Here is a 14,482-nt window from a genome sequence, read left to right as displayed (position 1 = left end):
CACCTTCTGGTGAAAAACTTCCTCCTTATATCTAACCTAAACATCCTCTATCACAGTTTAAGACTATTCCCTCTTGTGCTATTACTGTTCACCCTCGTAAGCAATCTTTCTCCCTCCTGTTTACATGCTTCTTATCAATTTTGAGCATGAAGCATTCAGTTTTGCTTCAAATTAACTGCTAGTACAAAAGAAATTTCACTGAAGACAATTTAATCATTTACAGATATGCTTGAAATGATCATTTTCTGTCAGCATCAACAGCTATCTTTATGATAGCTACTTTCTTGTTTTTATAGTATAGCAATATTTCCTTTTCTTTCTGAAATATTTGAAGAATGGCATTTCTGACAAATCCCAAGTAGCTGGAAATTGTTCATATAACTTACTGAAACTAATTTGAGTATGCTTAGAATGGGTCAATTAAACAGTTGTTGAAAATTTGAGTAATAAATTGATCGTTGTCGATTTTGTTATGTTAGTATGCTCTTTATAGCCGTTGCTACCCCCACAGATAAAACTGCTAATGTGCTTCTAATACTCAAGAGGCATGCTTCCCTGATAAGTCAATCCTTCATAAACAAAGCAGTGTGAATCATGCAGAAAACTCGTGGAAACCTGTGGCCTGTTGTAGGATAAGATTGACTGGAAAAGCTTTCAGGCATACAGGTAAAGCGTGCTCAGATAGCAAGGAAACACGATTTTTCGGATCAATCTTTGTAAAAGCTCTATCAGTATGTATTCACAGAACTTTTTATAATGAGGATGTGTCAGTACCTTATTTATAGGCACATTTTAAAGGTAAGTACTTGTTTTTCCCACTGGTAACGTATTCAGCAGGCATGAAAGAAAGAGGCAGAAGCATTTTAAAAGATAAAGCTGGATGATCCAGGCAATTGAAGTCATGTAAGTGTTGACCAAGGTGAGCTAAATGAATCTCACCTCTCCTCAGAGATTTGTCCTTTGGGAAGGTGGGAGACACATTTTTTCCTGCTCTTGCCTTTCCATCTTTGTCAATATTATCTATTTACACTGATGTGTCTTTGGAAGAGAGAGGTCTGGATCCAATCCATTAAGATTGCATAAGATCTCAGTTGATGTTCAGAGAGGTAGGGGTAGGCCTCCTTAACATGCATTGTATCTTTATAAACTGAACATAAAGGAAGTCTAACTTAGATGACACAATATTTAAGTTTGCTTGAGCTGGACAGTCAGTTGCTCTATGTGGAGCACTGAACTCTCTAAGAACATCTGCACCACAAATTATTGTTATGACTGTCTTACCTCCCAGGATACATGCTGGATTTACTTTATTTTAGGCTTCATTGTTGATTAAAGGCCTTAAATGATATAAATACATTTTGATTGAGTTCAGAAGTGGAATCTCTCCCTGCCTTTCTGCCACACTCTTTGTTTAATCTGACGCTGCAACAGAGAGTAATATTATCTTTCTTTAATGATATGTGTCTCAGAGTTGCTTAATAGAAAACAGGGCCTTTTGCAATTTTTAATCTCTTTGTTGGTCCAGGATAAAAATTCTTGGCACCTAACCATGGCCTGTGACAATTTCTACTCCTTCAGATTAACCTAACCATTTAATTTCCTTACTCAATTTTAATGCCTTCCAAATTATATAACTCTTGCAGTCACCTCCTACTTTAGATCCAGTTTGGCCAAGCTAAACACATTTAATGATTTTAATCTTTCTGCATAAATCAATCTCTCATTTTGCATACTGAGGTTATATCAGTTGGACAAGATGAAGGAAGCTCATGTCATAGATTAACATTCCCACCCTGTGTGTGCTTGCCTTCTTGCCAGATGGCTGAGAAAAGAGATTTTGATCATATTGCTCGATAAAAGCAGTCTTGGTTGGTCAGGACAGGAATGCTTCTTACTTCCTTTCAGAAATATATAAAGCCCAGCAGTGGGGTAGTCCAGCAGCTGGAATTTACTAATAAAGGCATGAATGTTTAAATTTCTGTCCCTGCTTCACATTCTTTCACCTTTACTCCACTACTGTTGGAAAGCTACTTAGGATAAGGCACTCAAAAGTTCTTGCACCCAGATTTTCTCTTCAGCACTGTAAGATCTGGCTCCTGCATGGTTGCTCCAGGGAAAGTGTGGGTCTCCAAAGGTATGTGCAGAAGCAGCCATCTCCAGAGAGGCAGCCATGAGGAAATATACAGAGAAATTTTAAGCACCAGCTTAGAGGTGAGTCTAATGTACTTCATAGGATTGTTATCTGTGGACGCTTTCCTCTGGAAGGGTTTAATTTCTCAAATGCAAAGGTGGACAATTGAAACAGATTTGTGAGTAGCTGAACTGAAAACGTCCAAGGTGCTGGAGGGAGGGATTCATTGCTTTCCTCCACTTAATTGAGAACAAAGACTAGAAGGTTTTCTCATCCCGGGGAGAAACTATGGCCATGCATGATTCTTCCCAACCCCTTTATTGGGGCAGGTGCCTCTTGGATTATTGGTTGGTTAGGGCTTAGCTCTGGTGTAATCGCCAGGAACTGCCAGAGCATGAATGGTGCCTTGAGAGTATCCTCAGAATTCCACAGCCCCCTGGTATAATTAGATCTTGAGTGAACATTACTGATAATCAAGGCAGATATGGGTTTATGTGGCTGCTGAGCAGCCATCTTGAGCCTTTCCTTAGGATGAAGGAGTACCTCTGCAGAATGTGCAGGACAGTGAGGGCCCAACCACTCTACATCAGCTCACCTGGCAGATGGTGATAACAGTGCTGGACTGACGTGCAAGAATTATTAATAGATTAAAAGATTGTACGGTGCTCAGAGGTGTGTAATGGGGGCTTTGTAAGAAGTTCAGATCAATAAAGGCTTGGCAGTACAAAACCTGGCTTAAGCAATGCAATATTCATGCTGTACTGAAAGCAGCATCTATCTCTTCATAGCTGAAAAGACCCAAATCATTTTTGTTTTGCAGTTCTTGTAACAGAAGCATTTATATCTAGCTAAAATAACTTTTGTTTTCATTCTTTATTCTACTTTTTTTTTATTTTTTTGTTTAATGGCAAAATCATATTTAGATATTGGATTTATAAAATTCAGGTTTCCCTCTTTCTTCGTGGGACAAAAAGTAGTATGAATTAACCAGCTTTTAAAAAATTCTTTAGTGCTTTTTTTTTTTTGTCCACACTGATATTCCTTTCCAACATGGAATGTTCACCTGCAGTGCTCATTGTTTTCTTAATGCCATCTGATAAATCGGTGGGAGCTGGCTTAAGCGCTTTGGTTTCTGTCTTTCAGTTTCTCATCCTAACAAGTGATGTAAGGAGAACTGTTACAGTCCACAGAAAGCTTACTGAGTAGACTGTGGTTGTTTTGTTTTATAGAGTGATGCTGCTATTAAGCATCTGATATTTGTGTCATATCTGTTTATATGGTAAAGTGTAGTTCAAATCCCATCTTGGTTCCTGGTTATAATGATTTTCTTTTCAGCTTTGCATCAGTATTTAAGAAGGAGAATTAAGATAATATTAAAAACACAAAGTATGTAGTTTGTAAAGTTGACAAACTTTAAGATCAAAATATGGACTTCTTTTTTTTTTTTTCTTGATATAATCTGAAAACCATTATAGAATGCTGAATGCTTTTCCTAGTGCTCTTCCTTGTAACTTTTACTTATTCTAATTCTTAGGGCCTCAATGTCTTGTGTTTATTCTCTGTCATTCATTAGCACATGTGGGATTGGAATCTGTGGGATTACTCTGTTAAAAACAGAATATTTTCATCTCCACAGATGTCAAGCTTGTGAGAGTGTTGATTTATGTTAATGTCATATGTTGAAGGAGATGGATGAGAAATATTACTTTTCTCTTTTCAATTAATGATCAATTGCATGGACAGCATTTATATACTCTATGCTTGCTTTGCTTCATCTGTTGTGCCCAAGCATTGCTTGCATTTAGTGGCTCTCTGCTGGTTGGGCACTGGGTAGCGTATTTTTCATGGCACAAGTCAAATTCAATTTAAATTGTTCTTTTTAACCCTGAGGTGATGTCTTCAAACACCTCTAACTAATTATTTTTCTGGTTCTTTCAACAGCATGTCTACAGACAAACAGAGCTTGTTTGCCTTAATAGTGTATGACATGACTGTGTGGATTTATTTCACCTTGCATATTGCCCATCGCATTTTAATTTCCATCTGGAGGAGCAGAACTTGTCTTTGCAGATCTTTGTAACAAGGATTACAGTGGTATGAGGCAAAATGAGAAATGTGCTCAGTGCTTGAGCTGCATTCTGTTGGGAGGTAACTTGCTCCCAAGTAGAATGCTTTCTACTTGATGCATACAGTGATGTCTCTCATTTTCATCGCAGTACTTTGCTCTTAAAAATTAAAAAGCAGACCTGGAAAGTGGTATGAAACATAAAATAAGCTGAGCTGGTCATCTGGGCTATCTTTAAATAGGACTGTATGGAGAAATAGACCAAGAAGGAGAAACTGATAGGCAACTGGGAGCTTAGGCTTCCAAAGTGATGGCAAGGAAACTGAGAACTTGAGATCTGGTGAGTGAGTTGGTGTTGATTGTAGTAAAATGCCCCAGTAGCTGAGAAGCTGGAACCCTTGACATCCTTAGACACCCAGTAGGAGGAGTGGTGGGACAGCAGTGAAGTTTCTGAGAAATGTCTGCTTTTCAGTACAGGTTAGCTCAAATATCTTGGTTTTGACTAGTTAGTAGTTACCAATGAAAATCTGTTTTATTGTGAATTTCCTAATGAAGTCCAGCGGAATTATTGGCATGGTAATATATGAACAAGTTCCTGAAAAGGGTAAAAGTACAGGTAACGTCTAGAAAAGGCTATATTGAACTCTGCCATTCATTTGATGTAGATCCTGAAGAGTGAAAATTACTAGAGTTGATGACTTCCGTGAACGTATCTCTGTTGAATGAACCTGCTCAAACGTCTTTTTCTTTTCTGTTGCTTTCTCTCTGTTTTAAATTACACAGATTTAAATGAAGCAGCAATGGGTTTTACCCATAAGTTCCTCTGCTTTTCTTTTTGGTCATTGATTGAACTCCTAGTCTCCTGTGACACTGCTGTATCCTTCATTTTAACTGTTACTTATTGGGATCAGAGCGTCTTCTATTTGTCCTCTGTAGAACAGGCAATAGTGGAAGAGTGCTATAATGCCACTATAGAGCCTACTTTTTAACTGAAGTGACATTTGGCATATGTATCCATATGTACCCATACATATCCTTATAACCATATAATCCTGGATGTGTCTTTATGTAGCAAAAGTTCACCTTCAGACACAAGTATTATTGGCAGAGACCGTTAGAAAGAGATTAATTTAATAATCAGATTCATTCTCCCCTATTAAAATGATGCTTAGATATTGGATGACATAAACTTTCTTTCCCATATGATCTTAATTTTCATAGTAAGTCACCTGGGATTTGCAGAGTCCTATTAAGATGTGCTAAGAAGCTCCTTGAGTCCTGCCTGGCAGAAACCTGGAGCTGCCTAAGGAACCTTCCAGTAAATTGGCTATGTAAAAACATCAGAGAAGAATCTAACACTGAAGAAACTGGCTTATTACAGCTCTTTTGCTTTAGGGTGGATGGGGTTTTTCCTTTTTTTTTTTCCTTTTTTTTTTTTTTTTTTTCTTTTCCTGATGACTCCCCTGGGTGAATAGGAGACTGAAAAAGAAGCATGAGCTCAAACCGTGACTAGACCTAATCTTTCCAAGGAGCAGATGGTCACAGCTTTGCATCTTCCCTCCTCTGCACCAAATGGAGTGTGGGGACAATGTTTGGAGATGCTGCAATTTAAAGCAGAAGACTGTTATTTCAGACCTGCAATGTGATTTTTCAGTAGTACAGCTCTGGAATTGAGCAGATTCTAGGGTATTACAGATGCCAAACGACTTTCCAAGAGTCAGAAAACAAAGCAGGAACTGTGTTACCACAACTACGGCACAACTGATACCTTTTGAAAAGCCACTGGTACTAAAGAACTCGCCCTTGTTAAGGAGATTTTAAAACTCACCTCTTGAGTCTTTCAACATATGGTGCTCAGCAGAGCTTAAAAGGTTAAGAGCTACCCAAACAAAATATTCACTGTCCAGTAGCCCAGGAGCTCATTATCCTTAAGTACTGCAGCGTTTATAAGCATGCTGAGGAGGCAAAGGACATGAAACGTACTTCTACCTTCAGAAGGGGAATTAATGTATTACCATTCATTCCTTTTAAAGATAATATTGCTTATTTAGGAAGTGCTAAAGTACATGATGTCTTTACTGATTAAATTTCCTGTGCAAGCAAAATGTTCATAAAGTTACATAACTGCATTTTTCTTCCTACTTCATTGCTGGCAGCTTCAGTACAGGCTTTGCTCTGTAATCACCTCTGAGAGATCTGATAGCAAGGAGAAAAGAGCAGAGGGAGAGCAGGGGAATTGCAAATTGAGGAGTGATGCTGTTACTGCAAATCCTTCATTCAAACTCCCATGAATTTTATTTCGTTCCTTCCTCTTGCATCCCATAACAGACCTAGGCTCTCTGTGGCCTTATGCTTCCCACCTCATTAGTGGGTCATTAGTGCTGCTCTGACACAACAAAGTTCTAGAAGTCATTTCCCTGTATGAACTGAGCCAGAAACTGAGACCACCTTAAAACACCCTGAGTGATGATTAGAAAGTCAAGCCCCGAAGCTGTTATTAGGAAACATTCAGTCTAGAAATTAGAAATGGTAAGGAATATGTATGAGGAGAGATTTCTTTGAAAGGCTCTAAAAGCATCTTTGTCTGCCAAAAGTATTCTGTAAACAATTTGTTGTCTTGCATTTATGAATCGCTGGACAGGAGGAGATGCGAATCTGCTGCATGGATCTGCAAGCAGTGAGGAGTGACAAGTGTGTCACACTCTATTTGTTCTGTGATATGCATACAAACTATGTTGAAAACCTTTTGCCCCAGGAATCAGAAAAAGTCGTTCTTACGCCCCATTCTGCCTCTTAAGGAATCAGAAACAGTCCTCTTTCAGCAGATACGGAAGGTGTCAGTCTTCTATTCAGTCTAAGCTTTTCTCTGAAGTGCAGCTTGTCTTGGTTTTGGCAGCAATTAGCATTTTGTCTCAGTGTACATGGGGGACTTGCTCCAGATGATTTACAAACATCAGGAGAAAGAAGGGAGTTGATGCTGTTTTTGAGCTCCCACCAGCTCTTCTTTTTTGTTACAGGGTAATAAAATGGGTGTTTTTTTTCCTGATGAGCACCATTATTTGTCCAAAATAACCTTAAATTGTTTATGAACTTGACTCCATTCAAACATAGGCACCATGTGAAAGCTCTTATTTCTTTCATGATGGATATTTATCATCAGTTCTGCGAATGTTTTGATGGACCAAAGGGTGGAGTATTCTGTTTTGCTTGTTTGGATTGTGAAACAGGAATATCTGTAACATGACAGGGCATGAAAGGGGGTGAAATGAATTAAGGCTCTTCTTTAATGAATGGACTTTTGTTTATAACAAATACAATAAATAAACTGTGGTAAATCCACTTTCAGTAAATCCAAAGGATGGTTGATGCATACATTTCATAGGGATGTGTGGTGGCAGACTAGAACTGGTGATATATCATTCCAGATGGGCTTTTTCTTTTTTTTTTTTTTTTTTTTTTTTTGATACGTCATTCCAGATGGAATTCTAGATTCTGCAGATGAGTCTTTTTGTTATCATATTTCGTCTGAAAGAACTGCTCTGCTGTAGAGCTGATGTGATATGTACTGTTGTTTAATCTGACTATGCCAGCTCAGAACCTGGAAAGACAAGTATATTCTCAAGCTGGATACTTCAGAAGTCGTCCAACCAATGTGAATCACTTAGTCTTTAACATAAAGGGGATAGGTTTCTTCCTGCAAAATTACTTGCTAAACTGGATTGGAGTAAGTGGACCACTGGATATTCCATGCTGAGTGTGGAAGTCCTGAGCAGGCATTTACCAATAAAACATATGATTATGGCCAACGCTTCATTCAAAGATTTGTATTCATTTAGCTGAGGAGTCCCTTCAGGCAAATGTTGTGGATGACTGTCCTTTAAATTTTAAATCATAAATTAAGATATCACCACAATCTACCATCAAGAGAAAATGAAAGGGATCTGTATCCAAATATGATGGAAGTTGTGACTACTTGACTCTCTAAGTATTTGAAAACATTGAATTTTGCCAAGAAAATTGTGCCAAAAATACAGGTCATTAGAAAGCAAAAGCTGTAAGAAAGCACAGGCATTACAATGGATCATTTTGCTTTAACGATCTTTCCAGGAAGTACAGCTTTTGAGTGGAAACTTACTATTTGTTGTATAGGGGCTTACAAACCCACTTGGGTCAGAACCTCATGGACACCTAGCCATCTAATTTCTTGTGATGATGCAAGTTTATGTCACTTTTTGTTTTTGGATGCATCTCAAAGAGTACTAATAGTGTCAGTGGTCAGCTTGCAAGGGAAAAGTTCAAGGTGGCTGATGCACTCTGTGTGTTTCTGTTAATGTCAGAAAATGCTGGAGTTGAACTCTATAATTCCAATCCCCAAATAAATATCTGGTATTTCTGATTGCCATTGAGTTCCTCATAAAATCCCATACGTACAGTGCTATTCAATATCTGGGATCCCTGATTCCCAGAAAGTTCCTTTGAAACACACTGCTAGCCAGGGTAAGTATTTCTGTGTGGTATGTGGCAAGATTAGTGCTAAGATATCTGTGGACGGATTTTACTGTTGAAAATATGATTGGTGATCCCTTTCTACCAGATTTTGTATTAACTTGATGGTAGGCATCCAGTTCCAGCTGCAGGCACTGACTCATACCTGTAGAAATACCTCTCACTGATAGTTCATGTGTACAATGAGGCAACAAACTGCAAATGAACTCAAAATCATCAATCAAAATGACTTCACCAACTTGTTCCTAACTTTGATTGACCCTACATTTTCAGGGCTGAGAATGCAAAATGCAAGCTCTGTAGCTCAGGGTTTAAAGTTTGGATCAGATAAGACATACTGTTCCTTTGCTCTCACATAGAGGAATATAATTATAGCCAAATCTCTACTGTGAAAACATAGTGAGGTAGAACATGAAGTTCTTGCATGTGTAAGCATAAACCCCATCTTCTATAGGTTTTTTGACCTAATCAAGCAGGCAACTGAAAGTTTTCAAGAATGAGAAAGTGGGAACATAGCCAAAGAGAATGTCCCTTGTCATTTTTTAAAGGACACTCAAAATTTTTACCCTAGCATTTGCACAGCTCTTTTTGGGCATAATAGCAGATCTACCTAACGTAACTGTAGAAAAGATTTACAAAACTTCCCATTCTAGTCTGATCGGGATGCAGACAGGCACTTAAGGTCATTGGCCTGATCCACCTTGCTGCTAACAGTACCCATTTTGAGATCAAAGGTGTCCTCGGGCCCGCAAGCTCACAGGGCTTCCCAGTTCCCAGCAGATAAGCATTGGCTGGCTTTCTTTTACAGATTGGCTTGTGCAAATGTACCACTCATGACTCCCACATACAATTGGAGTGAAATAGGCTGGTGGAAGGTGCAGTGATCCATCTTGAGCACAGAGCCCCTCTGTTGTGCAGAACATAATGAGCACTTGAACATGCATAAGTTATGCATAGCTCTGCTCCCATCCAGCCTATGGGATGCAGGTTTATGTAGCAGTGAACATAGCCAGCAGTGTGCCCAGGTAGCCAAGCAGGTCAGTGCCATCCTGGTTTGAATGTATAGTGAGAGAAATAGGGTAACGAGGGTGGAAATGAGACTCCTTTCCACAGCTACTGTCATCACACTGTGCTCTGAGCTGAGCTGCCATGGATGACGTAACTGAGACAATCCCAAAATACGGAATTTCTACTTTATAAAAAGTCAATTGACCTTTGACTTTTTGAAGACCTTGATCTGCTTTACCGTTGATACTGACAGGGTAAATTGATAGAACTAAGGTAACTTTGCTCATAGTTGTTACAGAAGGCAAACAATTGTGTGGAAAATGGCCTCTTGTGATGTTGCATCATCCTGTGGTGACTTACTGGTAGTCACTGTGAACTTGTTGCTTTGGCTAATCTGCTGAGCAGCCCTAACAGAAACAAAGATGTCCTTCTTATTCTTATGTGTATTTTTTCTTTTAAGTGCATGGAAATGGAATTGAAAAAATCATCAATGTATTTTCAAGGATATTGCCAGTGTATGTAGAGAAAAAAAAGCTTTTTGAACCGAAGTTCTGGATTTTCTAGGATTTCCATTGCATTTTAAGAAATGGAGGTAAAAGTGTTCAACATAATACAAATTTCTAGTCAAATAAAATGTACGATGCTGCAAGGTTAGGGTTTTATTGTTATTTTTAAAATTAAAGTAGAAATTGATCTCAGTCAGAAATCATTTTTACTGTCTTCTTGTATGGTTTGTAATAGGGAAGTAAATCTGCAGGAATAAGTTGGGCTGTTCTGCTTCATTAGGACTTGTGAATATCACACTTGATTATGATCTTGGCCCCTTGCTCTTTCTGCACCATCGTGAGTCACAAACTCAGGCAGACAGGTGATCAAATTCTTTAAAGGCATGGAACTAACATGGAAAATGACCCACTGCACCCAGAGCCAGTATCCTGGGCAGTCAAAAGACTGACACAATATTCACTGGTGGAAAGTTTCTTTCAGTTGTTTTTATGAAGCTCTGAACTTGCTGGTCTTTTGCTTCTCTCTTTCAGTTCTAACCCCAGCGGGCTTTTTTAGTTGCCTCCGTGGCTCAAGTGCCTTTCAGGAAAGCAAAATGGTGGCTTAATACAATGCCTCCAAATAGTAGGTTCAGGACACTAAATTAAAGAAATTGGTTTGCAATAATTTCTTTGCATTCAGATAGTTGCCCATGAGGGTGCAGGCAAATACATTGTCTATGAGTCCTCCGTGTGAATGATAATGGCTTAGGATTCCATGTGGATATAAACCAGGTTGTAAGTCGACAGCTTACTCACATTCAAGCCCTGCTTGATACGTACTAAGAGAAACCTACTTAGATCTTCTTGGAAAGTAGATGACCCCTTTTGTGGCAGCTGGTAAGGTTCTGAAACATTCTTTTATTTCTTACTGAGAGAAAACCAAGCTTTTTCAAAGATGTTCACCAAGCTGAGTTGTGTGAATGTGTCACATTTCATCAAAATTGGAGCTGTTTGAGAAGGATTACATGAGTCTGTTCTCATGCACTTTCTCTTCCTCTCTCTTTTACATTTTTCCCTACTCCACCCTCCTCCCTCCTTCCTGTCAAAATAGTGAGTGACCACTTCTGTTTTGCCAAAAGGGCAAAATTCAATAAAGTAAAAAATTTGGCTGTCTCTAAATATGTTCTTTCCTGTACAGCTTAGCATCAGGACAAAAATACCTCCCCTGCTGCCCGTGAGCAGCAGTAATAACTAAAGTATTATACAACAAAAAATATTCCTGTTAAAACTACTGTAGTAGTTAAAACTACTATATTTTTGGGGCTATAAAGGTAGGCAGCAGTATCCTTTCCTTGCCCTCTCTCCTACCCCTGTACCACAACAAATCGAAGTCCAATGTAGCTGGAGCTTGTGAATCCCAGCGCCTCCTTCCTTGGCTGTGTACCCTCCTGATGAGAGATGGTCATTTTAGGCAGGAACAATGTAGGGCAATCTGTTTTCAGATTTTCTAAATATTTCCCAACTTCCATTGCATGCTGTTGTCTTCACACTGCAAACTCATGCCAAGAACTCCCCAACAGCATTCTTCTCTGGCTTCCCAAATTACTTGGAGAACAAATAAACCTTTCCCTGAGTCACTGATTTCTGCAAGAAAGCATTTATGTTTATTATATATGAAGGAAGAATCACTTGACTGCACATTTTACAGCTTGCTGCTTTCCAGTGAAAGCCAAAAATAAGGAGATCTTTGACAGCACAGAACTGCTTCCTCCTCTGCATATTTCTAGCTGTGAACAATAAATACTTGCTTCCCTGAGCAGCCAGGGTACTGCTGCACTGTGCAGCAAGGAATTGCCTAGCAATTTCTATCCCCGCCAAGCCTGTAGAGCTCTAGGACATGTTATGGCTTCTGTAACTGGTTTTAGTGCTTGGATGAAAAGCCTTTAATGTAATAAGCACTGTGTATGTGGTCCAATTGCACAGGATGATAGGATCTTCTGTATTTCATTGATCCATTCTGAAATTAGTACTGGAACAATTTAGGAGACTCTAGAATCAAATAGGAGAGGACTTGTTTTGACCATTAAAAAAACACTTAGTAATTAAGTTTGGACCATGGAAATTTTCAGTACTTGTCATCAGAAGTACTTGAGGTGATCACAGTATGTGTTAACATTTGAAATGCTCACAGCATCAGTAAAAGTTTTCCCTGCCCTACCTGTGTGCCTTTGCGTTGGGTATGGCTACGTTCTGAGCACGCATAACCCTTGATTGCCTCCAATTTTCTCCACGCTGCTCTAGCAGATATGGACATTTATATTTCTGTGCATTTCTTCCTCTGGGTCAATTTATCACCACTTTATCTGTTGGTAAAGAGCTATTAGAGCCGGTGTCCCACCATTTGGTGTTTGTGTTACAGCTCTCCCACTCTTCATCAACCTGTTCCAGAACAGAAAGCACAATTCAGTGATTAAAGCAAAGAAGGGTGGTTAATAGACAGTGATTCTGTTTATCAAAAGGGCATCAGAAGCTGCCACATAGCCATGCTGTAGACCAGTACTCAGCCCTGTGATGTGGCTCAGGATGCAAGTGCTCAACATTAGGAAAAACAGAGTGAATTTCCCTTCCACTCAAAATTTTGTGTGCCCGAAAGGTCATCTGATCTTTTGTCTCCTAGGTATATTGCCTGATTTAAATCACATGCTGCTTCTCCTAACAGCATTACTTATATTTTTGTGATAGTTTTACGGAGTGAACACAGTAAGATTGGTGTACATTCTGAGGTGTGGAGAGTTCATTTACCTTTAGATTTGAAATCACATTACCACAGCCTAGTGCCCAAAATCTGAACAACTAAACGAATATGCTCTAATACAGGCACCCAGATTCTGATACTAAAAGGCATCTGATAATTTTCATAGGCTTCTACTGCCTAATGTCAGCCAAAATGTCTGCTGTTTTCCTATTGCTTAGTACAAATGGGCTATCACAAATCTTAATTTGCCATCCTTACAAAATGTGTCAGTGTACTTACTGTTACACTGATATGAAACATCATCTCCTTTGTTTTAGAATAGTTGTTTTTTAGAATTATCTTTTCAAGGTGAAATGGCTGTACTTTGCTTCATGTTTGTCTGCTTGATCCAGATAGAAGCTAAAGAGTAGTATTTCTGACTGTTCTTTGTGTAGGTTGGGTGAGAGGTTAGCAGAGGCTGCATTTTGGTCTGCATTGTCTGCTGATGCATTATTTTGTGCTCTGGATGATCCTTCACCAGTTGTTTTGCTTTGCTGCAGCAGTGAGTAGCCCAAGTTTAAGTCCAAGGAGCAGAAACTTTATATCTGCATTTGGATCTGCTCCTATCTGCTCTAACCAAGTATGTGATACCCTTTTAACAGAGTACACTGCAGGTTTCTCCCCTGTGTTAGCCAGTATATGGCTGTGGACGCTGTGGGCCATGAAAGCAAATCCTCTTGAGAAAGCCTACTGCTAAACTCACTCAGTAACTCTTCAGAGGAGCATGAACATTGTTTTCACAGCTGAATCTCATGCAAGGCTTAAACTTTGGGCCATGGGTCTAAGAGATGGCTCCCTACCGTATGTTTTTGTTGCACAGAACAAGGTCAAATCTTTCCGAGATTGGTGTTATGTAACTAAAAGCCTGCACAGTGCTTTAGAAAAACAAAAGAATCTCCATTATTATAAGCACATGAGCTAAAGTAAATATAGTACAGTTTAACAGTTGATTTGGAAATTTTCACTGTTTCCATAGTTTTAAAGCCCAGGAATTTGAATAATTTTTGAAGAAATTAAGCAGCTGTAGCTGCAGTAGAAAACTGACCATTCAGAAGAGCAATTTTTGTGTTGCAAAATAACTTAATTTTCTGCTTGCTGTCTCCTTTGAGAAACCTGCACACTCAGTACTTGTGCAGTCCTGTCGGGGAGTGATCGATATGCAGCTGCATTCTGTGAACAGTTCTGGAATTTTGTTCTCCCACTCACCCCTTGGCATTTCACAATGAGCTTTCTTGTGCTGAAGCAGGGACGGCCTCCACAAAACACGTGTTTCTTCATCACGTGGAATTATCAGATCCGGTCCTTTTCCTAATCAGCTGAGCTTTTCAGTGTGTACCGTGTGTCAGGCAAACACAGTGGCTCACAAAATCAGCTCAGGTGACTCTTCAAGGAGGCTTCTAGTGTCTGTAATTTGCTGCTTGTGTTTTCCTTTCTTTGAAGCACACCTCACTTCCCCACTTACCAAGCAGCACCATGGCACCAGTTCTGTACAA

The 14,482-nt window shown here is 39.2% G+C and overlaps 1 long non-coding RNA gene across 1 annotated transcript in view; it reads left to right on the top strand.

Moving 5' to 3' along the window:
* LOC128079537 (uncharacterized) overlaps positions 1-14,482 on the top strand; it is a 57,723-nt gene that overhangs the window by 6,695 nt on the left and 36,546 nt on the right. The gene's annotated exons all lie outside the window — the stretch shown is intronic.

Source organism: Tympanuchus pallidicinctus, unplaced genomic scaffold (assembly GCF_026119805.1).
Source record: "Tympanuchus pallidicinctus isolate F22 unplaced genomic scaffold, pur_lepc_1.0 scaffold1, whole genome shotgun sequence".
Taxonomy (NCBI): Eukaryota; Metazoa; Chordata; class Aves; order Galliformes; family Phasianidae; genus Tympanuchus; species Tympanuchus pallidicinctus.
This window is presented reverse-complemented; position numbering and strand designations above follow the sequence as displayed.